Raw genomic sequence first — 24,890 nt, 5'->3', positions numbered from 1 at the left:
CAAAAAATCAACTTGTTGCAATATCTTCTTGATGCATGGGATCCTACCAACCAAGTGTTTTAGATCAGAGGAAAATCTATCCCCTTGACTGTTGTTGACATCTATTTTTTGACTGGTTTATCGAGGCGTGGTGCCCCTCTTTCACTATCAGGTTCCACCCGTGGGGGCGAATCCATGAGAGATTATATTTGCTGGTATTGGAGGAAGGGATCTCAGTTGAGTATGGACAGCAAGATCAACATCCAAGATGACAATGACCAATCCTTGAGGACCATTCTGTTCACTTTTGCTAGACTAGCTGGTAGTGCGGCTCCTCACGTGGCTAATAGGTCCTATATGCAGTACGCCTTGGAATGCCTTGAACCAAAGGTGTTCAACTGGTGTGATGCAGTACTGCTTGTGATGAAAGAACAACTGACCAAGGTAAAAAATGGAAAATTGAATAACTTTAGCTATGGTTCTATTTTGACTGCTTTCGCCTTGGAAAAGATCCCATTGATGCAGCCGCAGTACATCTCACTTGGCTTACCTCCACCGACTGAGCCACAGATGCAAAGATGGGTCAACCTTATGGCCTGACATGCTAGCCAGTCCCAAGTTTCCTTTTTTGATACCTTTTTTGAGTGGTTCAACCGTCAGGAGATGGTTTTTTCGAAGTATCCATACACTGGTATGGATTTCTAGGGTGACCCGCATTTGGTTTTGCCAGCTGGTGAGCAGTGGGGTGCTATTGGTAAATTCTCTGACCATATCTCTGTTCATCCTTTCTTTTTATAATGTTCTTGTGCTTTCTTCTATCAGGACTAATCAAGACTCATGTGCTCATACAGATATTGGACCAGTTTGGCCAGTAGTACGTCTAAGAGTACCAGCTGCCGCCCCAGTAGGAGAGGCTATGGGGAGGGCTATCCTTCACGACCTTGATGGGGCCGAGACTCTTTCAGCATTGCAGGATCAGGTTGAGGGCCTCACTCTTGGTATTCCGGACGTGAGGACCGACGAGCTGCCCCTGAGGTTGCGGTGACATACCACTGGCTTGCTGAGTCGATGGACTAGGCCTTTACGCATGATTGCACAGGCAGTGACTTGCCATCACCAAAATCATTAGACTAGGGTGCCCCCTAGCATTTTGAGTTTTGGGTCATTTGACCGATTTTTTCCTGGTTACAGAACATTATGCATGAACCATAAACAGTTACATATATATTTTTGATTTTCGGAGCTTTATTTTGGTTGAGTTACGTGATCTTGATGCAAATATTTGATGAAATGCTTCTTTTATAAATGTTGCAAATGTTTATCTAAAAAATAATTTGCCAATGAGTTTGTTAATGTGTTCAAGTTTCTGGAAATATGTTGATATTGAATAGAATCAAACTATCTTTCTGAAATCTTGACCCTTAGGAACATGCGATAGATAGTTGGATTCCGTACGGAACAGATACCAGTGAGCTGTAGGATGACGAGTTGTGAGTCTAGCGTGATGACTACTCAGCGTATGCCATGCGTAATGGCATCAGAGAGGAGCTCTATCAACGTGTTGTATTCAGCAATATTGTTCGTTGACCGACCAATACATACCCCTCTGAAACTTACTAACTCACCACTTGGATCGAAGATGGCCCAAGCTACAGAAGATAGGTTCCACGAACTATGATTCGCTCCGTCGGCATATCCAACAAATGATTCCAATAGGTCTGACATCTGCAACAAATGTAAAAGCGAATCACTTAACCAAAACAATTACCCTTAGCGAAAAGAAAAATGTAATAAAAGCATAGGGGTTACTATCTTGAGTCAAGCATAGTAACGCTTAAGGTACAACCCGTTGCGAGGTTGCACCAGTGGAATCCCATCATAATCTACTAACTTGTAGGATCCTTTTTCTAATACATGTTTAACAATATAGGGGCCCATCCATAAGGATTTGAACTTACCTGCTCCCAATTTGTCGAATTCCTAGTCGTAAAGTATGACCAGGTCACCTTCTGAGAAGACACGGGGTTTGACATTCCTGTTGAACTGGGCCTTGACTCGTTTCTTATGGGCTTCGTTAGCCAAAGTGGCATCACGACGGGTTTCATCCAATTGGATTAGTTTGAAGAAACGAGCATCTTCTTCTGAAGTTCTGGGGAGAAGGTCGACTGCGAGTTTGAGGGACGAGATTTCACACTGAACCGGTAAGTTTTCTTCCAAGCCATACACCAATTGAAAGGGTGTAAACCGAGTTGCATTCCTCACCGATGTCTGGTATTCCCACAAGGCTGAGTATAGGATTAGGTGCCAGATCCTTTTTTAGACTCCAATCATCCTTCGCAGCATCCGCTTCAGGACCTTGTTGATTGCCTCAACTTGTTCGTTAGCCTACGGATAATACGGAGTAGAGCTATCGTGGGACAGCCCTGACTTGGCAGCCAACTCAACCATCATGTGATTGCGGAAATGTGATCCATGATCTGTGACTATGGCCTGTGGAACGCCGAATCTAGAGACTACATGATTCAAAAAAAAAAAACGGCAGCCGTTTCACCGCTATTGTTTAATGTATGCATCACCTCGGCCCATTTGGTAAAATAGTCTACTGCGACTATGATATACCCATGCCCCCCACCCGAGGTCAGGTTACATGTCATGAAATCTATGCCCCATTTGGCAAATGCCCCAATAGTAACTACTAGTTGCAGAGGTGCAGGTGGTATTCTCGTTTTTCGATCAAAGATTTGACATGCATGGTAACTTTTGACTGCGGTTATGCAATCTTTAAACATTGTTGGCCATAATTATCCTGCTCGTAAAATCTTTTGCGTCGTAGTGTAACCAGATTGATGCCCCCCACATGCGCCTAAATGGAAATCATTCAAGAATTTTTCAGCCTCCTCGTGGGTGAGGCACCTCCTCAGAACTGTATCGACACCACAACGGTAAAGTGTATCACCGACGATCATGTAGTCTTTTGCTTGGTATCGAATGCATCATTGTTCCGAGTGGGAGATATTAGACCTATATGTTTGGGTTTGGAGATATATTATTATGTCTCCATACCATGGATTGCTTGAAGATATCAGAAACAAAGATTCATCCACAATTGCTTCTTCTGATGTTACATTGTTGGACGATGATGGGAGATCGCATAGTAACTCCGTGAAAACCAGGGATTTCTTTGATTTGGATTATATAAATTCCAGATCAAACACTTGTAGAATTGCTATCCATTTTGAATATTTGCCCCCCAGCAACTGTCGCGACAATATATAAGTCATGGGGTTGCAATTTGACAGAATGGTAGTTTTTCGAAAGAGGATATAGCGTCGAAATCTCTGTATCGATTGAACAACTGTGAGAGCTAGCTTTTCAATGTAGGAGTACTTGCTTTCTATATCATTTAAGTTACTACTTAAATAATATATTGGATGTTCAATTCCATTGTCTTCTTCAACTAAAACCATTGCGATGGTTGTATCCGCTGCAGCTAGATATAGGTTAAAGTCTTTTTGATAATCAGGAGCGTACATTAATGATTCTTTTATTAGGGATTCTTTTAAAGCATCATAGGAAGCTTGCACAACCTGATCCCAGATGAAAGATACTTCTTTTTTCAATAGACGAGTATAACCTTTATCAAGTTCAGTGTAATTTGGAATGAACCTCCTCAGAAAGTTTGCTTTCCCTTGGAGTTTCTGACACTGAAGCAAATTTGAAGGTGGAGGCAAGTTAATGATTGCCTGAACCTTACATGGGTCGAGACGAATCCTGTCCTTTGAGACCACAAAGCCAAGTAAATGACCAGAACTGACATAGAATACACATTTGTGTGGATTGAGTCGTATCTTGTAGTGTCGGCAACGTAGAAATATCACTCTCAAATGCTGCGGATGATCGGTCCGCTTTCGCGAATGAGCTGGAAGATCATCGAGATATGGTTGAACGATGTTTTTGATGTCATGGAAGGCATAATTCATTGCCCTCTAAAATGTTTCCCCTGCGTTCTTTAAACCAAAGGGTAGCTTATGATATGCAAATGTGCCCCATGGACAAATAAATGCAGTCTTTGACTGGTCCTGTGGGCGGATATTTATTTGATTATACCTAAAATATCCATCCATAAATTAGAATATTTCACATCTGGTGCATTCATCAATTATCTGGTCAATGAAGGGTGTAGGGTAGTTGTCTTTCATACAAGCTTGATTTACATCCCTATAATCGACGCACACTCTAATCGTTCCTCGTTTTTTCATTACAGGAACAATATTCAATACCCAATCGGTTAGAGGAGCTGGCTAAATAAAACCAGCATGGAGAAGTTTTTCAATTTCTGCCTTGATGGCAATGACTTTCTTGGGGTGCACCTGCCGTAGTCATTGTCCTATTGGTTTGACATCTAGATACATCTTAATTTCATGTTCAACTATGCTCGAGTCAATGCCTAGAATTTCATCATACAACCAAGAAAAGACATGTCTGAATTTGCGAAAAAGAGTGTTATATATTTCCAGTTCTGAAGGAGAACAAGATTTGCCGACATGAATATTCTCTACAACATCTGTTTTGGTTGAGATATTTATGGCGATAGTCTCTTCAATATTGGACAAGTTTCACTTAGAATCCACCGTGTTTACAGTATTTGATAGAAAATCAAAAACTGAGGGATGATGAAGGTCACTAGGAGTATCTTCTTTATAATCCAGAAGATGGGAAAGATGGTGGTAATCTTCCCATGGTGCCCTGTCAATCATCATTGACTGAACAATTCCTTCGTCTGTATAATGTACTTGTGACCAAGGATTTGAAGGGGTACCATATTCCTTAGACCTATCTATCCAAACGCTTGATGAGCGTTGATTTGGGTTTGCCTCCCATACCGAAAACATTGATTGCTACAATATTTCTATTGGGCTTGGAGGCAATACGTGCAGATGATCCATTTTAATATCATTTTCAGAGATCTTTTGAATAGAGGATAACATATTGCAGGTTCCCACTATTGCCACTTTCGCTAGATTGATTGAAGGCGGTAGGGAAAGTCCCCATCAATGTAGGGTCTTTTAGTAGGCCTACTCTGGTATTTTGAAGCGAATGAGGGCTTCTGTGGATCATTGGAATGCTTCCAGTAACTTGTGAACTGTTGGGGAGAAATGTTTGTTGGTCGACGATTGTAATTCCTCCTTGAAAGGGAAATGCAATCTTCCTGAAATAGGTTGACACAACGGCAGCCATAGCATATATCTAGGGCCTTCCCAGTAGGATGTTGTAATCGAGGTTTCTGTCAATTACTTCAACATCTATTTCTATTATTTTGCCCCCCTATTCGACTTGCAAGTTACTTAAGATCCCGTATGGGGTGTATGTTTGTCCATCAAATGCTTTTAATGTCATCGAAGATCATGACAAGGGTGGAGATCCTAAAGTTTTCCAGCAACTCATCGACATAATACATGTAGATGCCCCCTCATCAATAATTGTTCGATGAACAGTTTTGTTGAGGGCTTTCACTTGAACGAGGAAAGCTAGTTGAGATGGCAACTGAGGGTCATATCCTTTTTTATTAAAGGACACAAGATTGGAATCCATTGGGTCAATCCCACCTATCGCTAATAATAAAGCCTTCTTTTGAGAGGGGAAATTTTGCAGTACCTCAAGTGTCAACATAGCGGATGGTGATTGGGCTAGATCCTCCACTATATTATAATGTTGTGCTACTCTGGCACGAGGATTAAATGTTGATTTGTGTACTACTCCCTTTGGCGGCTTTATCATTAGTGTAGGAATGATGGGTGGCACAACTTCAGTTGAAGTTGTTGTCGAACTACTTAGTTGATCATTGGCCTTATTGTCTGACAGTTGTGGATTCCCGTAATCTTTATTCCTTGTTGATATCAAAGCATCATTTTGCTGCTTCGAAACTAACAACATTAGCAGTTGGGACTGCGAAGCATTGTCACTAGCAACCAGATTTGTTCCTAGATTTGGAAGCGGATTAGTCAATACTACCTAGGTTTTTGAATTCTTGAAGAATTTTCTAAGCTCTGCTTTATATGGACACTCTCTTTTCCAATGATCCCCATCACATATTAGGCATGGATGATTTGGTTTCCTATCTCCAGAAGGGTTTGCAGAAGATTTTTCAAGGGATGACTCTTCCTGTTTCTTCTTCTTTCCTTTCTTTTTCTTCTTGCCTCCTGGTTGCTTGGTTTCTTTGCCTTTCTCAGTCGATACGGCATTTACTACGGAGGTGAGAAGTTCTTAATTTTGATTTTGACCTGAAACTATACCAGCTTTCTTCGACTTAGCCTTTACGGTTTTGTTGCTGGTCACTCCTATCACGACGTACCTGGAATAAGAGTCTTTGTTTGATTTAGGAGATGGAGGAATAGAAAATTCCTGTCTAGGAGAATTAGGGATTTTATCGTAGAGTGTGCCAGACTGAGTATAGATTAAGTCTAAATATTGGGCATGAGCAATTACCTGCTCTTCAGTGATGACTCCTCCCTTTGCCACAACTTCCACAATAGAAGGTAACAACGACTTAATAAACCATTCAGCCAACATCTGATCAGGAACATATTTTTTTACCATTCTACGATGACGTCGCCACTCATGAATATGATCGGATATGTGAGTGGCTGTCGTTTGCTTGAAATTGGTAAGAAGCTCTGTTCATGTTTCATACCTTATGGGTAACTAAAAATGGGCTAAAAAGGTTGTGGCTAGGATACTGAAGTTATTAAACGAATCTCTAGGCAATTCGATATACCATTTTGCTGCCTGACCAGTTAACATTCGTTGAAAAAGGCGAAGCCTGATCGAATCATCATTTAGAGTGTTAGATGAACACCACAGGGGAAAGGTCATCACATGATTCGATGGGTCTTCACCCGGATTTCCATTAAATTTAGGAATATCTTATGGAAGCTTATGAGGAATCACTAGCCACCAAGGGGCGTAAGTGATTGGATCGTTTGTTAGCCGATTTAGATCTGGTAACTCTAAAGTTTCCATGAAGGGCAACTATTGATTCAGGTTCGGCGCGTACCCAGGATAAGATGGGATTGCCTGAGCAGTGGGTCTTTGCATACCAGCATAGTGCATTTGATGCCGATAACTTTGATAAGGTTGATGGGAATAACCATTATGAAATGGTTGATGTTGTCCGTTTTGAATATACGGCTTCCCATTACCTGCAAAGACTTGGTGCTTAGATCCTTGGTAAACTTGTTGGAATTGTGGTTGTTGATATTGCACGAGCCATGGTTGTGAGACCATGTGTTGTTGCTCAATACTGGCTATTTGACCGAGATGAGGGGTAATGGTACCCGTTTGAGCCTGGGTCACTCCAGTTAAGGAGCCAGTAACCAATGATTGTGGTGGCGCCACAGGGATAAGGGGTTGTTGGATTGCGACCTAAGAGACATGAGGTTGGCATACAACAGGTAAGACTTGTACTTGCGACACCGTCACAATAGCCGGTGCAGTGGGCATATTTGACATAGGCATACTTTGTTGCATTGAGTATACAACTCTTGGTTGTTGAGGCAGTATTGCTATCCAACCACTGGATGTAATTCTAGCATAACCTGAATTCTGTTGCGAACTCTCGTATGTTTGACCTCCTAGAGGTGACAATGAAAGGGCATATTTCCCTCCATATGGTGGTAATCCAATGCTTAAGGGAATTATTTTCCTTTGAGGACTAGACTGCCGAAATTGACATTGCGAAGGATCAATTTGTTGAGACTCAACATAAGAGATTCCAGATATTATTCCGGATGAACAAACGGGAACAGACCATACTATTGAAACAGCCCCTGGATGGATCCCATCCAGTGATTGAGAGCTAGTTGCGACAGATGGTATGCCAGTGAACATTGTCAGAGTAGCAGCAGGATGTTTTGCCGCTGTTGTGTCAGATGACACAGTCCTAGATGTCGATGGTTGTTCAGACATATCTAGTCTATCCAAAAGGTTTCCTAGCGATTCTACAGGAACTTCCGATAATGGTAGACTAATTTCTGATGAAGAAGGATATAGAGTGACCCCTACTCCAAATTACGGTGGAGTACTAGATGGTGGATCCTCCACAATCTCTTCTATAGCATTCAAACCAGGTGGAAGAGGTAGACTGTCAGGTCCGTAAAAAATTTCCGATGCCGAAGAAGGTATAGATTCTGCAGCAACTGATGTTTGGGGAACAACACCTTCCGAATCAGCTATATATGGAGCCGGTTCAGGTAAAGAAGTGTTTACCCTCACACTAGGATCAGTTCTACTATCCTCTCGTGGCTGCGGAACTTCTTCTGTAAAGGCACGGATACCAGAAATGTTTGGGGTAACCGGAGTCTCCGAGGGTGTCGGAACACTTGTTCCAACCCAACCAGGGGACGTTGAGCCAGTTAAACGAGTTCGCTTTGTCTGAAATAGTTTTGACTCTGGGGAAAAAGACAATTGACTCGTAAGTCTCTGCGAACGACGGGGTTTCAATTGACTTTCTTCCACGATTGGAGATTAGTCGATCAACTAAAAATAAAAGGGGAAAATGTTTTCAAATTAAATGAACTTTAGATGCTTTGACACAACTTGTTTTTTCAATTTTTAAGATTCGAGAAAAAACAAAAGATAACTCTAGTCGCCTTCGATTTTTAATGAGCCTGAAGTGATAAGTGCTCAGATGGACCTTTTCCTTTAAGGAGTCTGAAATGGAACGAAAGAGACTACTCTAGAAATATAGACAGGGGGATTACCAAACCAATTGTAAAACTACAGAATACTTTTTACGGTACGGCAGTCAATCTTCCTGAATGTTGTGTTCAGTGCAATGCGATCAATAAGGCGGTGGACATGGCTTCCTATGGATAAAGGATACAGCCTATTGTGGTCTCCCAATATATACTCAATGGTACGTGGGAGCACAAGTCCTTACTGGCACTTGTCGTCTCAAAGAGGAGGAATCACCCAACCAACAATGAAAGCAATAGTTACCAAGCTTTACGATGTCGGAATACGTCTCTAGCCTAGACTTCTAGATGTTTTGCATTAGGTTCCAAAGCATTTTTAGGTTCATTAAATTTATTTTAAAGTTGATCTTTCTTAAGAAGTTTTCCTTTCAGGTTCACCGCATGATGTAGATGTACAGTTTCTAAAATGCAATCTAAGATGATAAACAATTGTTTAACCTTCTTTTTTCAATGAAAATCCTAGCTACTAAAGAAAGAGAGATGATATTCTTTCAACATAGAGCAGAGAGCACACACTAGATGCACTGTCCTAAATCAAACCAACAAGGAGTCTAAATGCAAATGCAATGTATGCATTTATTTGTTTTTAGCTTTCTTAATGTGTGAATGACAAGAAGAATGCTAAGTATAAATCTGAATTATTTTTCAAAGCGACAGTACTAACAAATTTCTCTTGAAAAACGAAAGGAAGATAATGATGACACTTTACTATTTTGAATTGAAAACTGCTTTTGACTCTTGAAAAACTACTAATTCAAATAAAATGCAACAATAACTGTATAATTGACCGTCATGAATAATATAATTCTTTTCTTTGACTAAAAACGACACTTACGACACTTTCAAATCAAAAGACGACAGTTCAACTATGCTACTACTCTATAAAAGAGAACTGAAAATGGTGGAAAATACATAAAAAAATTCACAGTTCTTTGCATAATGGAGGTGGAAAGATGGAAAGGAACAGGGTTTTGATAGTGGTATACTGATCACAGACATCAAAACTCCTAAATAGAGCTGAAGAGAGTGAACACAGAAACCAAAATCTGAGAGCAGAAGAGGTCTTGTCTGATTAGCGCACCTGTAACATAGGGAAAGTGTGATGCAGTGCACCTACTGCACATAGGAAGTGCGATGCATCTAGATTCCCAAGAGTAAAAGGTGTGATGGTCCAGGGACGAGACTTCAACTAGGTTCCAGGTCACAATTTTCAGCTCAGTTCAGGGATTTAGGCCGGGCAAGTGATGTACAGTAAATAGAAATCAGAGGGGCTGATCTATTGAGGTTACTGGAGCCACCACTAGGGTAATTAGAAGGTTTTCAAATCGATTGTTTAGTTTATAAACAAAACACAGAGATAGACTGAAGCAGCATTGATCTACTTTGCACTTGCATAGCAAATGCAGTTCGAAGGCTAGCTGGCTTAACTTCAGGCTCCATCTGTAATTTTATAAAACAAACAAATATAGACAAACAAATAATCTATTCGCTCCCCAGTGGGGTCGCCATTTTTTTATAGGGAAAGCTAGTGTCCACTCGGAGCTGCTAGTCCCACTAAGACTGGTAGCTATCTTAGAAAAAAACAAACTAAAACTACTTTCGTTTTCCTTTATGATAAGTAGATAAGAGTGGTATGAAGGACACCAACCTCAGTCTTGCGCTTGGTTCCTTGCTCGGTTCCTCTCTCCTGACAGATCTTTGCCGCTTATCCTTCGTCTACCCAACTTCAAACAGCACCTGTGGAATCAAAGCAGCATAATACTATCAAAGAACAGAGATCTAAAATCATAAACAATATATGACCAGATGTATATTGACCACACAAATCCATATATCATCAAACATACAAGAATGTGGAGGAAAACTTGAATAGCTTTATTAATATCAAGAATAGCAAAGAGGATTACAATCAATTGTTCTAACCTAGCGTCATCCTCTAGCATGAAATCCCTTCTTTCACCTCATGAAAAGCTTAGATCACCCAACACTATGATATCCCAACAAGAAACCAACAACACTTCCTTACAAGATACAAAATTCCAGCCTCCGGATATCTGGGATGAGGGATCCATATATAGATGATTGCAGGGGGGTGAGTTAGCTTCTGGGATTTTGATTAGTGTCCTCTCTCTGATAGTTCCTGATTTCACTTGGAGATTGATGATATCTTACTCATCCCTGGGCAAATTCAGAGAGGCAAGTGTCATAGGAGAAGTTTCTGGAAGATTCCATGATTATCCACCTAGAAAATTGTCTCTGCTATTTGTCCACTCTCACCCATCACACCCTACAGAACGGATTTTCAGTATGCATCGTACCCTTTTCACTGGGCAGGTGGGATGTATCGCACCCTTAGCATTGAGCAACCTGTATGGTCCAGTTTTGACCAGTTCCGAGCAGTTTCCTATAGAGAACTTCTAGGAGATGATGTAATCAGCTGACCTTGTTCCTTTACGGTATGAAACAAAACTTTTAGGGACTTAGATGCCCTTGGTTTATGGACATGTTTGGTTCGGGTTGCAGTGCCCAAAAATATCTATAACAAAAAGGATAAGCAGATGTGTAAATTTTTGTTTATTCTTTATACCTATCTAATGAATAGATAGTGAATTGTTTATAAGTCAACTTATAAGGAGAAACATTGGCCTTGATATTTGTGAATTGAATGAATTGTGGGGTTGATTACAATGGAATACCTTATTGACTTTCATAATTAGTTATTCAGAGTGAAATTGTCAAACTGTTGATATTACACCTATTACCCACCTAATGTACTCATCAATTAATGTACGTGGTTGAATGTCTATGCACACCATAAAATTCTGGGTGAGAGGGAAAAGACGCTTCTTGTGAATAGGAAGGATGTACCATAACCATTGTCATTGAGGTAGGGTGCAGGAAATTAAAGTTTTCTACCCACATGGGATAGAAACTTTAACACTAAATCAACTCTACCGAGCTAAGATTTTTGTAGAAGAGTAGATCTAGAAAAAAAATTAAGGAGGTAGTCCCCTATAGGACTCCCCCTCCCACCACGAAGTGACAAGAGTTGATTGTTCGAGGAAGTAGTGTTTTATTTAGAAGAAAGACGTCTATTACATAAATAAATTTTAAGTCATAAGATAGAGACTATCATACTTTTGTGATAATAAAATTGGGACAAAGTATTTTTTAAATAGGAAAACTTGAACTAATTATATTTAGGAATCAACTTACTCACTCGAGAGACTGTAAATTCAAGTGAACATTACCTCAGAACTATGCTAATTTCCATAGGTGTTGGAAAATAATTAAATCCTTCATTTGCAAACAGTAATCTTATAGACTTCTAAGTAGCATAATATTCAACTGCAAGGAGTAGATCAATCCCATTCATGAATATTTATTTTCAGAAGACTTTCTATGGAATATCGAATATATTTGAAAAATGAATAAAATAGGGAAATTCATATGCAGTACAAGTTATAGGTAATGTGACTTAGAATGATTATGAGAAACATGGAAATTCATGAAACCTCGAGTTTCAGAACGAGAAGAGAAACATTGTAAAATTGTTTTATAAAGAGTGACAACCTTGGAATAACAATTGTTCATTAATTATAGGGTCGAACCCAACATTAAAAAAGAAACACTAGAATCTCTTTTGATCTACAGAAACAACATTCAAATCATAATGAATCATCCATTATAGGGTCGAACTCAATAGAAAATAAGAAGCATTATATTGAAAACATTAGAATCGTAAGAAATCATCAATTACAAGGTCGAACCCAGAAAGGAAAAAGAGAAGCAATGTATTATCATTTAAATAGAGATAACATTGCATTCGTTGCAATTTATCCACTATAGGGTTTAACCCCAAAAAGTAAAAAGAGAACCATAATATTATCAGTTAAATAGAAGCAATATTGAAATAGTAATAGTTCATCCATTACATTATCGAACCCCAAAGAGGAGAAAGTGAAACACTGTAATGTCATTTTATGAACAGAGGAAAAAGTGAGATAGTAAGGTTCATTAATTGCAAGGGTGAACCCAAGAACTTTAGAAACAAAATTTATAGTGATGGAAATAGATACATTCACCCTCCCTCTAAACCAAGTATACTTCATTTCAGTGCTTTTTTTCTATTATCTACTATCTACTGATCTGACAAGGAGTCTCCAAGATTAAAATCTTAGTTGCGCATAGGGGTAGGATCCCTGGTGGAAGTCATGAGCCAAAGTGGCCACAAATTACATCAAAAAGAGCAACCACCATACTAGGCACCTTGGAAATTTTAACGTAGAGGTACCAACCTGTAGTAGTGTAAAGGGGATGGAGATTAACCATTCACCCATATTCAAGATGAAGCCACAAAGATGTAGCGACTAACCAAAAAAGTTGCATTGTGAATACTTGACATAGAAAAGAAGCATATAAGTGAAGTGTGAGGTGAAAACCATAGAAGAAATAGAACCTAGAAACCTTCATTGATAAGAAATGTCCATAATCGATTTACCTATATCAACAAAATGGTAGAGTCGATCACCCTCCAACTATATGTAACCAAAAAAATAGATTAAACGCCATGCCAGAAATCCTTAAAAGAAAATAATGAATATCAAGGCATGCCAAGTTGAGAAAGGTTCTAGTGGGAGTGGAGAGATAATTTACCCATTCTGGGTATGAGGCAATGGAATCCTTCCCCAGTATCCTTATCTTTTCGATAAAGTAACCACCCTAGAAATAAGGGCATCTACATAGAAACCCAGGATACATAGCGAGCTGAGTTAAGATATAATCTCAGACAAAAAATCCGTGGTATAAGTAGGGGTTCAAAGAAGGGATTATGGAGTAGCGGAGTCATACCTATAACATGAACAAGGGTCGTGAGCCACCATGGAGAGGGATGGTAACCATCTCTAGAGCAAAGAAAAACCTGTGGAAGAAAGTAACAATAAAAACCCTTATGCATAATGTTGGAAACCACCATGGAAAAAAAAGGAGAGTAGGTAAAAAAAAACAGTGGTGATTTACCTAAGATGGAAATGGATGATAAAAATTCATTGGAAAATTAGCTTGAAAGGACTTGACTTTCCACGAAAAAGTGCAGGAAAGAGCCAGGTATCAACTACGTGACCTCCAATAGCAACAATGAAAAAAACTCAATATTGAAAGGAAATCAACGGATTTAGGGTCAAGGTCCTTTCAAACAAGGGACGACCATAGATTTCCTCACATAAGACCTACCCCATTAATTCCCAGTCACCCCCTTCAAAATTGAACATGCCAATGAGAGGCGTGAAGGCGATGTCATGGATGTCGAGGTGTAAGAAGGTGAGTGGTGGAGTGGAGAGGTGGTACTGCCACCTAGAGCACATGGAAAACCTTCTCAACCTTTACACATAATTAAAAATACTAAGCCATGCTAGCACCCTAGACCTTAGGATTATGTGCAGGGTCTTAAATATAGTGTTAACATTTGAAATACCCAATTTACATAAATATGAGTGTGACTTATTGTAGAAAGGTAAGGGTAGAAACTTACCGAAGGTGCCTTTAATTAAAATTTACATTTTGGATTCAATCTTAATGTAACTACAAGGCTATTTGGGATTCGGTGGCAATGAGCTTGATATACTTTGGTCTATTTTCATTTTCACTTTAGTCAATAGCAGATTTGAGAATTGCACCATTATTATAGACGAGAAAAATAAAAATCACTTGCTGCATGTGATAAATGCCCAATTCTTTAATGTGTCAAATGAGGTATGTTAGAAGTATTGAATGTAATAATTTTATCCCAAAAAAAAATTCCCAAAATTTGACAAGGTCGACTTCCATTCCTGTGCATCTCTTAACCCTATTTATTCATGTCCAATGAGATCTATCCTACACAATTACTGATCTATCCTGATGATGAGCCACGGTGGATGGCTCGAAATGTAGATGCAAACAATCATGGATGCGAGAAATCCGGAAGAAAACTACACACAAAGCACTGATCACAGAGGCCTCAAAACAATAACATAACATATCCTAAAGATGTTGCACAATATAAGGAATCAAGAGATCTCCACTAGGTAGATTATCTAAAAACTTAGATTTTGGAAGAATAACCCATTCAAGGATAAAGATAAATAAAAGGGATGAAGTCATATGCACCTTTTAAATGTATTTAAATGAAATGTATATATTAATATGGGATGAAATCATGAGGATTGAAATTTCTAATCTTACCAAAATGTCAGAGTTTGTTATTAATCAAAATATTGTTGTTGATGAGTATAACATAGACAACAAAAGATCTACAATCAACAATTGTTTTATCTACAAAACATTACAAGTGTCATAAAAATTATGCCAAATTCACAAAAGGATGTGGAGTATTTAGTACTCTACCATCAAAATTATACAAGCTTTTAGGATTAATCATTTCAAGTTGTAATGTCATTGATGAAAAGACTCAAAACCGTATGATTTAAATTAAATACTTGGAGAATGAAAAAATGGTAGGGAAGTATGCATTTTGATTGATCATTTATTAATGGAAATTGGTCACGTATTGTCTATTAAATATGTTAACATTCACTGCGTGATTATGTTAAAGATGTTAACAAAAATATATGTACATAATATTTTTAAACAATGTGACTAGATGACTCAGGGAGTTGAAATCCATTTTTCAATTAGAGTATGGTTGGAATAACTTAGTTATATCCTAAGGAATATGAAAGTAATAGTTTCAATATATATATAAGCAATGCAAATGCTAATGGCTAGAGATAAATCCATTAATTGAGTACGTTCATGTTGGAGCCACTGTGGGAGAGAAATAAAGTGACTTCCAAGCCACCATTTGGAGATAAATGTTGGTGCGGGACCCTATAGAATAAAGGTGCTACTTGGGGTTAACATTTTAGACTTCTTCAACCTATGAGAGTATTGTTCCTCATTAAAAAGAGGTTGGATCTCGGGGGAAGTGAGCTACGAAACTAACTTACAGTTGGGAGGTCTGAAATGGTCTTGGTACATGGTTGGAGATATTGATATAAGTATCATAACTCAAAGGTAGAGATAGTTATATAGTGTTACTAACTCAATCAACACTCATACTAAAAAGGGTAACTCTAAATACACATTTGTGTGTTGTTTCATATATACTCTAGTTTTTTGTGTTTGCATGAAATGTTAAGTAGAACTACAAAGTAAAAATTTACTTATGAATGTAGGAAGAGTTGGTAAATAATGTCAAAGGAAAAAATACAGTTATTGTTTCATGCTAGTTGGAGTTATTTTTCTCAAAAAGAGAAAGGTCTTGTATATCTAGTGCTAAGGTTTGTGCCTCATTATCGACCTGTAGCCAAATTCTTCACACAATCCCTGGACTAGGGAATTTAGGTTCAAATTGTCTAACCTGGGTTATATTAACAACAAAATCTAGCAAAATTCCTTTGAAAAACACACTTGGAAGTAGAACCATTTCGGCTTACCAAAAAATATAATAAAGGAAAACCCTACATTAGTACTTGAACAAAATTATGATTATTGATAGAGAAATCATAAAACCTCAACGAGTAGAATATTAATTTCAAAATTACTAGCATATAATCTTTTATTCCCAAAAGACAAAAATAAGATAATCAGAGCCATGATCTTGTACTTTCAAAAGGAAATTATTCATGTTGATTGTTAGGAACCCAAGCAATATATATGTAAAGGTTTATTTATCTATGCATTCCAGGAAAAGAAAATGTGGTGGCAGTTGCAGTAAAGTATTATAATATAACCTTTATTAAACACAAAATAGAAGATTCACACTGAATTTACAATTCCAAGAAAGGGAAAGATTTATGGAAACTCCTTGCAGGAGGTATACAAACTACATGAAAAGAAACAATACCAGTAATGATAATAAATTTTAACAATTGTTCCAATACAAGTATACAGAGGACAACCATAGCCTTTTTAAAAGAAAAGAAAAAAAACATAGTATAACCCTTGAGAAATTGAAAAACCTAGAGTGCACTCACATGGGTAAACCCTCATCAACAATAAACTAAATTCATTTAAAAACACTAATGTATTCAAGTTCTGATTTTCCCTCAGATCTAGACATGAAAGGGACCTAGTGGACAAAAGTATGGGTTCACTAATTAATAAAAAATCGAGTAGGTTGCAACCTATAAAAATATCACATAATATTGGACCCAAACTTTCTTACAATGATTGTGCTTCAGCGGCTTGGTGACAGAAGGAATCTCCCAGCCCAAAAAAAAGGGTATAGTTAGAAAAGAGTTGAACCATGAAAGGGAAACAATAAAAAGCTGTTAAAATAGAAACTTACCATAAAGGAATTTGATAGAGGTAAAACCATAGATAAAGGGAAACACCATGTTATATTACCTAACCATAATAAACAACAATGCAAAATAACATAAATAAAAAATCTAAGTGGTAATATGAAAGTGAAGCTAGGAACCATGGCAAAAGGAGAAAGAAGGAGTTAACCTGAGTCTATTTGTGCACCACAAGAAGCCAAAATTAGGGTCGGAAGAATATTGGCATGGTAAAGTCCTGAACATAGACAATCCAAATAGAAAGAAAAAATAATTAAATAATAGATAAAAGAAAAGCCTACATCCAAATTAACTGAAACAACTGAAAGAATACCTAGAAAGGAAACTAGGGAATACCACAGCAAAAGAACCAAGATGTGACCTGCAAGGTCAGGCTCTTTGTATGTTTTTAGTCATGCCTTGGTTAGGGTTGGTCACCACCTTAGTTTCACTCTATTGTAAAACCCTAACATGTGAGAGCAGGGCGTTTATCTCCACAACATGAAAATGAACCAAATAATCGATGACCCCTGAAGTAGTTACCAAGCAGACCATTGATTAAACTTGAAGCATTAATTGCATATATTGACAAGTGGATAGTCAATATCATGATCCATCAATTCATTCATTAATTTCACACCTCGAAATTTCCAACCAATGTAACCATGGGGTTTCCAGAGGATTTGTAAAATATTTAATATATGAATTCATTATCATAAGTACTAGGTGCAAACTCTTATAACCTCACAACTATGAAATGGGCGGAAGGTAAAAGAGTGTGGATTGTGAAATGATCCCACAAATTATATGTACCAAAGGGATTTAAATCTCAAAATAAAATTCTTGCCAAGTAACAAGCGCCAAGGAAAACCATTCATGGTTAGTAGAACATTAGTACCCTAATGGGATCCATTTAAGATGTTTATAAGATGTGTATATAGTATTCATAGCCTAATAGTGGGAAAAGTAATAATTTCTTTTACTACAACTTGATTTTTTGGAAAAGTAATGACATAGATGCGCTCATGGATTTTGTTCAAAAGGTAATGTTCTATAAATATGTTATCATGTGTTGATGGAAAAGAATAAATTTGTAGTGTTTGTCATAATGCAAGAGTAGGCACATTCTATACTTTGAGAAAAATGAATAAAAAAAGAGAAAAAAAAAACAAGCTCTTGATGTAGGAGAAGCATAGCCAATAATTATGACTAAGAGAAATTATGAAAAGAGACACAATAAAATGAGAGATGAAGGTTATTTCTTGTTTCTCCTAGTTCCTATAGTTTTGGGATTACTATCAGTGCTCATGTAACCTTTTTATTTTATTTTTTGGAGCTGAGTTAGAGTCATTGGGGATGTAACAGAATGAGAATATACCTTGTAATATATGTAGTTATATCAGCCCATTTTTTTATAATATAACACACATACACATATATTACTTAAATTAAAAAGGATACCACGTCGACATAAATGGTTGCATGTTATGTATAATTGATGTCCATTTATCCTTGTAAAATGGAAAGAAGAGAGATAATAATATATATAGTGATTATGATTATTTCTTGAGCTATATTGTGTTAGGCGTGTTTTTTATTATTTGATCCATTCATAATTAGTAAAATGCAAGATAATGGGGGATAGCAGCCCCCCTTGCCTAAGGGTTTGGGGGTGAAGTTGTGGGAAATAAGGGTGTCTTTTTAGGTTTTGCTCTGGTTTTCGACAAATGTTTTTCACCTTTGAATGTTTTGTGATGCATTATGTTTCAACCCATGGTTTTATAATTTTCATTGAGGAATTAACCTTGTAATATAATATGGGATAATTAATTATGAGCTTTGGATATCATGGGATCCTATGTCATGTTCTAATAATGAAGTTGATTGAGGATAAAAATTACAGAGGTTTAGTTTATAAGGTAAATATTATTTGCAAGGAGAATTTTAAGGATGGAAATTTATCTTAAAGTTTAGAAACAGTGGTGAAACTTACTAGTCCTTAATATGCAAACATCAAAATGTTTAGTCATAAGTTTGTAAAAATAGTCCAATTTCTACTGATTTTATATATATTCTCTATAACGTTTTGACATAGGTAAAATATTTTTATACTATAAAATTTGGGTGCATAATTTTTAGAAAAAAATGGAAACTGGTGAATCTTTTTTTGGAAAAATCATAAAAAAATAGCCCACCTACGAATATTAGCCACTAAATTTTCCCTGATTATTTGTAATATGTGGTTTCCATCATTTTACTTATATTTATCAATAATTTGTGTATGCATTATTAGTATAAAACGATTAAAAATTGAATTAATTGATTTGTCAAACATGATTAGGTCATAGAGTCATTTAGATATGGTAACTAATGGATTTAACATTGGCATTTTATGGGCAGTACAATTTAGTAACTAACATAATGTAAATTTTCTAATAGATTAAAGACTCCATTGTAATACATTTTAGCGAAGAGTAATAGAGATGTTATGATCTAGTTTTCTTGGTTTAGGGTATAATCATTTTTCTTTCTTGTTATGTGTTCTATTGTTATTATGTTATTATTATTAATCATTTTATTAAAAGAATATTAATTATTACATTGTAACAACCCACAATTTATATATACAAATAATTATATCAATTATGTGATTTATAATTAACACATAATTGTTCAACTAATTAGCATGGAATTTCAAAAAGTATGAGTAGAGATAACTTACATGTAATGATGATATTCCCTACTTGTGATTTCAGAGTTGAATGCTATTTTAATCTCGCTAACTACAACAAAGTTCTGGGGATGACTTTCCATCCAACCATAAGCTCAGTTGCACATTATCTTTTCATAGATGGCCACCCCCGAGCTCTAAATCAACGTACTATTGTCAAGGAATATTTCATCTCACAACACTTTTCTTCCAACAGAACGAATAAATGAATGCATCTTATACTCCTTATCATCCATTAAATAGACCCAATGGTTCCAAAAATAGAAAGGTCTCCGCATGCGCACATTCCACTTTTCAACATGCCAAGTTTTATTCTTTTATTTTAAGTTTTACTGAATTTAATATTTCTCTGAATTTGACTCTTTCTTATTTTATTCCCTTTTTTTATTAACTTCACTTATTCTTACTATTTTCATATCTTCTATATATATATATATATATAGAGAGAGAGAGAGAGAGAGAGAGAGAGAAAGAGAGAGAGAGAGAGAGAGATAACTCCAATTTATTATTTATTATTATTATATTTTATTTATTTTTTACTATTTACATACTATAATTCTATTTTCTTTATTGTTTATTATTTATTTACTTATATTTTAATATTATATTATATTATATTATATTATTTATTATTATTATTATTGGGGGCATTGCAGAGTCCCCCTCTTTAAGGAAATTCGTCTTGACGTTAAGTTGAATCATTTAACTTTTTATTTTGTTTTATTTTCTGTAGTTATTGATTACTTCACGTTTTCCCTACACCCTCTCTTGAACTAATATAACCAATAGGCATCAAAATTTTCCACAACACCCAGGAAATCCAAATGAATATCTATCCTTTTTCCCAACTTTCAGAGCTATACATAAAGCCCCATTGATCTATACCATAGCCTATGGATGGCAACAAGGATCGTGCCAAGCCATAGACCTCATCTGCCCCAAGGCAAGCATCTGGTCCCAGAACTCATTGACTTCGGGCATAACATAAGGTTGACCCACTCCCTCCACACTCAGTAAGGTGAAAAACCCTGGGCATCGAAGTCCTTACACCCCCACTAGACTTCGGCAGCCTAGTCCAATATCACGCACTTAGCCCTCAATATCAGGCACTTGGCCTCATCAAGATGGTCCCATAGCCCCTCAAGAACTATCCATAAAGAGTTATACAAGGTAAAGGAACCACTGACAGATGTAGTGTTGATTGAGTTTGTCCCCATTCCATATAGTGTTACATATTATCCCTCGCAGGCATGGGCTCCCATGAGATCATCAAATAAATCAGCCCTCTCATCCCATTTTTGGATTTCCTATCAATCAGCACATATCAACATACATCTAATGCATTAGTCATAACATCAAAGTATCAAAGAAAATAATCCACATGCCATTTCTTTCATGTCATCATGAGAAAATAGCATCACTCTTATCACCAAAATTCTACATGTTGTAAATCTACATACAAATACCACATGCTTCACATCATAATATCCTGCTAATTTATTGGTCCAGACTTATGTAGGAATGCAACAAAATAAAGATATAAACATAAACACATAGATGCAATAGAAAATAAATCATCATTTCATTAATATCAAAGAACTAAAAGATGCTTACAAGTAGAATGGAAATAATCTAACATGAATGATCATAGCTTATCTCTCAGAAGAGATGTGATGGCTACATACCTCTAAACTATGTTACAATGAGGCTCAGTGGCATTTTTATTGTTGAGAAACAATGAGAAAATTTAAATATCCAAAAAACTAACCCTAGGAGATGAAGTGCCAAAATCTTGTGGGCTTTGTTAGGGCTAGATGGAACATTAACTTCCCGGGGTCACAACTTTGGCATACAATCTCCATTTCACTATCATATTACCTCATTTCTGGTCTCTCTGTTTTCCCAAAAAAAGCCTTTTAGGCCCTTAAAACTACTCTAGAAGTTTTGGACTCGAAAAATGGCTTGTACTAGAATCAAGGAAATTGAAAGTAAAATTAACAAAGCTGAAAAGAAATAGTGGGGGTCCAAATGGAATAGGCCGATAGCCACCAATATCCACCTAAATCGGTTACAACATCAAAGACATATCATCACATAATAAATGAACCACATGTCAATATACCTGAACATAATAGCATAGCCCCTATGAATATCATATTCATCATAAGAATACAACATCATTATGGTAAAAACTATATAAATAAGAACCGGATGTGGATCATTACCCTCCTACCATCATATCATGAAACACCATCCCAACATTATACTCAATGACCTTATTTTGACATAACAGTTAACTAAAAACATAACTGAAATCATATCATAAGATTTAGATGTATCAATAAAATTTAAGTAATAAGACATGGTGTAGATGCTCCATAAAAGTATTTCCTTAGCCAAGTTATTCACTCCTATCTAGTTCACGACATAATTTTATCAAATAGATAAGGAAAGTCATTAAAAATAACATATGCATCTGCCTAGGTAGCTGACCGTGGCCTATATTGGTCCCACTGGACCTTGACTTACTCTAACACATAATTTTGGATCTGAAAAGCCTGATGGTTGAGTATACAGAATGGTTCAACCTAAAGGACTCCCTCCTGAGAAACCTGTAATTTCTCAAATTTCAACACATGTGTTGGGTATGGTACATATTTTCTAAGCATAGAAACATTAAGACACTATGTGTCCTTCTTAGATGGAATGGCAACTCGAGCTTATAAGAAATTGGCTCGATCCTTTCTAGGATCTTAAATGGGTTGAAAAATCTAGAGGATAACTTTATTCCCTTGCCAAATCTAAAGGAACTCTTAAAGTTTTTGACACTAATAAAAATTTGGCATCCTTCCTCAAATTTTATATCAATTATATTTGCATCTACATAACTTTTTTGGCGATCCCTTGCTTCTTTTAGGATTTTCTTAACTTTAGCCATTTGTTCTTCTAATTCTTTGAGCATTTCAGTTCCCAACATAACTCAATCCTCTAATAGATACCCTATGTAACAATGCACAATTTAAATATACAACTAATTATTTCAATTATGTGATTAACAATCAACGCATAACTATTCAACTAAATAGCATAGAATCTCAAAAGATATGAGCAAAGATAACTTACATGTAGCGATGATACCCCTTACTTATGATTCAGAGTTGAAGGCTATTTGAATCTAGCTAACTACAACAATTTTTTGGGGATGACTCTCCACCCAACTATAGGCTCTACTACAAATATTCTTTCTACAATTGGCCACCACCGAGCCCTCAGTCAAAGTACTACTGATGAATGATGCATCTCATCCTCCTCATCATCCGTTAAAGAGACCAAACAATTCAAAAAATGGAAAGAGATTCGTATGAACACATTCCATGTGTCAACATGCCAATTTTTATTTCTTTATTTTAAGTTTTACTTAATTTAACACTTTCTTATTTTATTCATTTTTCCTTTTTGTTAACTTTACTTATTCTTACTATTTTTATAGCTTACTTTTATATACATTTATTTAAAACAACAATTTATTATTTATTATTTAATTCAATTTTTATTATAATATTATCTTGAATTATTATTTATTTACTATTATTATATTTTCTTTATTATTTATTATGTATTTACTATTATTATATTTTTTTTATTATTTGTTATTTATTTACTATTATTATCTTTCCTTTATTGTTTATTCTTTTTTATTTATATTTTAATATTATATTATATTATATTATTTATTACTATTATTTTATTATTATTAGGGGCAATATATATGTTTGGTATCAAAGTAATGTTAACTTGGTCTCTCTAAGGATTTAAAGTGGTGTAACGTCAGTTCTATAGTAGATCATGAAGAAAGATAGCATATCCACCGATATGATTGGTAAATTATAGAGCTAACCTTTAAATGAAATGAAGCCTTTGTGGATTGGAACCATAATTTACCATGCACATAAAAAAGCATGAGCCTAAATATGTAGAAAGTGGTAGCAAAACTCAAAATTGAATATTGAAGTTGAACTGGAGTTTTCCACAACAAATGATTTTGGTGGCATAAAGAGAGTATCAAGTGTGTTTAGGTGAGATGATGGTGGAATAAGTACCAAGATAGTAACAATAAAAGGAAGGCACCAATAAAGTTGAAATATTGCATGCGAATGGGTATATGATTGTGAGACCTAGTAATGCATGCACATCCCTAGTAAATTATTATAACACCCCTCCCTTTTGTAATACCATATTGTAAACCTAAGCTAAGTTAAAGATAGGTGTGATATCCTCCCTAGTGTGTTAAATGTTTGTAAACCTAAGCTGAGGGAAGCTAGGTTTGATACCCTCTTTGTGGGTTAAACTATTGCAAACCTAAGCTGAGGAAAGCGAGGTGATATGTAATATGAAAAGCAAAAGTACTATTAAATAAATTAATAAAATAAATCACTTGGAGGATGTAACAACAAGAGAGAGGAGATAATTGCCAAATCCCATGAAGAATGGGATAGAGATGAATCTTTCATGATAAGCTTCTTGATGTGATTCTAGATAAGCTTGGATGGATTACATATCTATCGGATGGATGGGAGATAAAGATCGATCAAACATAAAAGCTTTGCAGGAGATAAAGGCAAGCTTGTATGCAGAAAAATGTCATGGAGATAAAGAAGATATTTTTTTAATAAGGCCTAGGCAAATGGAAAAAGAAATCCATAAAGCGGGATGCCACTAATGGTAACTAAATAATTGAAAGAGGGTATTAAATACCCAGTGTATTGGTCAATTGATTATTCATGGTTGGGTGGTGGTGCTCCTCCCTCCAAGTGAGGCTTGGTTGGTGTCAGTTGTGTGGAATGTACTGTATGTTGATTCTTTTCATGGATATTACTTCATTTCTTTTAGCATATATGCTTAGCTGTAGGTGCAATGATAACTATACCTGATAAATGATTTTGGATCTATTGAGGTGTTCTAGTTCTTTATTCGTATTGCGTAAGATATATGTTGATGATACTATCTATGTTCATGTAATTGATTTCACTCTTATGCATGTGGATGAGTACAATGTCTAGTGAATCTAAATCTAATCATCATTATGTTAAAGGAATATAGTTTGTA

This window comes from Pinus tabuliformis, chromosome 7 (assembly GCF_031772625.1).
Source record: "Pinus tabuliformis cultivar Carrire ecotype Pingquan chromosome 7, CPIR1, whole genome shotgun sequence".
Taxonomy (NCBI): Eukaryota; Viridiplantae; Streptophyta; class Pinopsida; order Pinales; family Pinaceae; genus Pinus; species Pinus tabuliformis.
Note: the sequence above shows the minus strand (reverse complement) of the source record.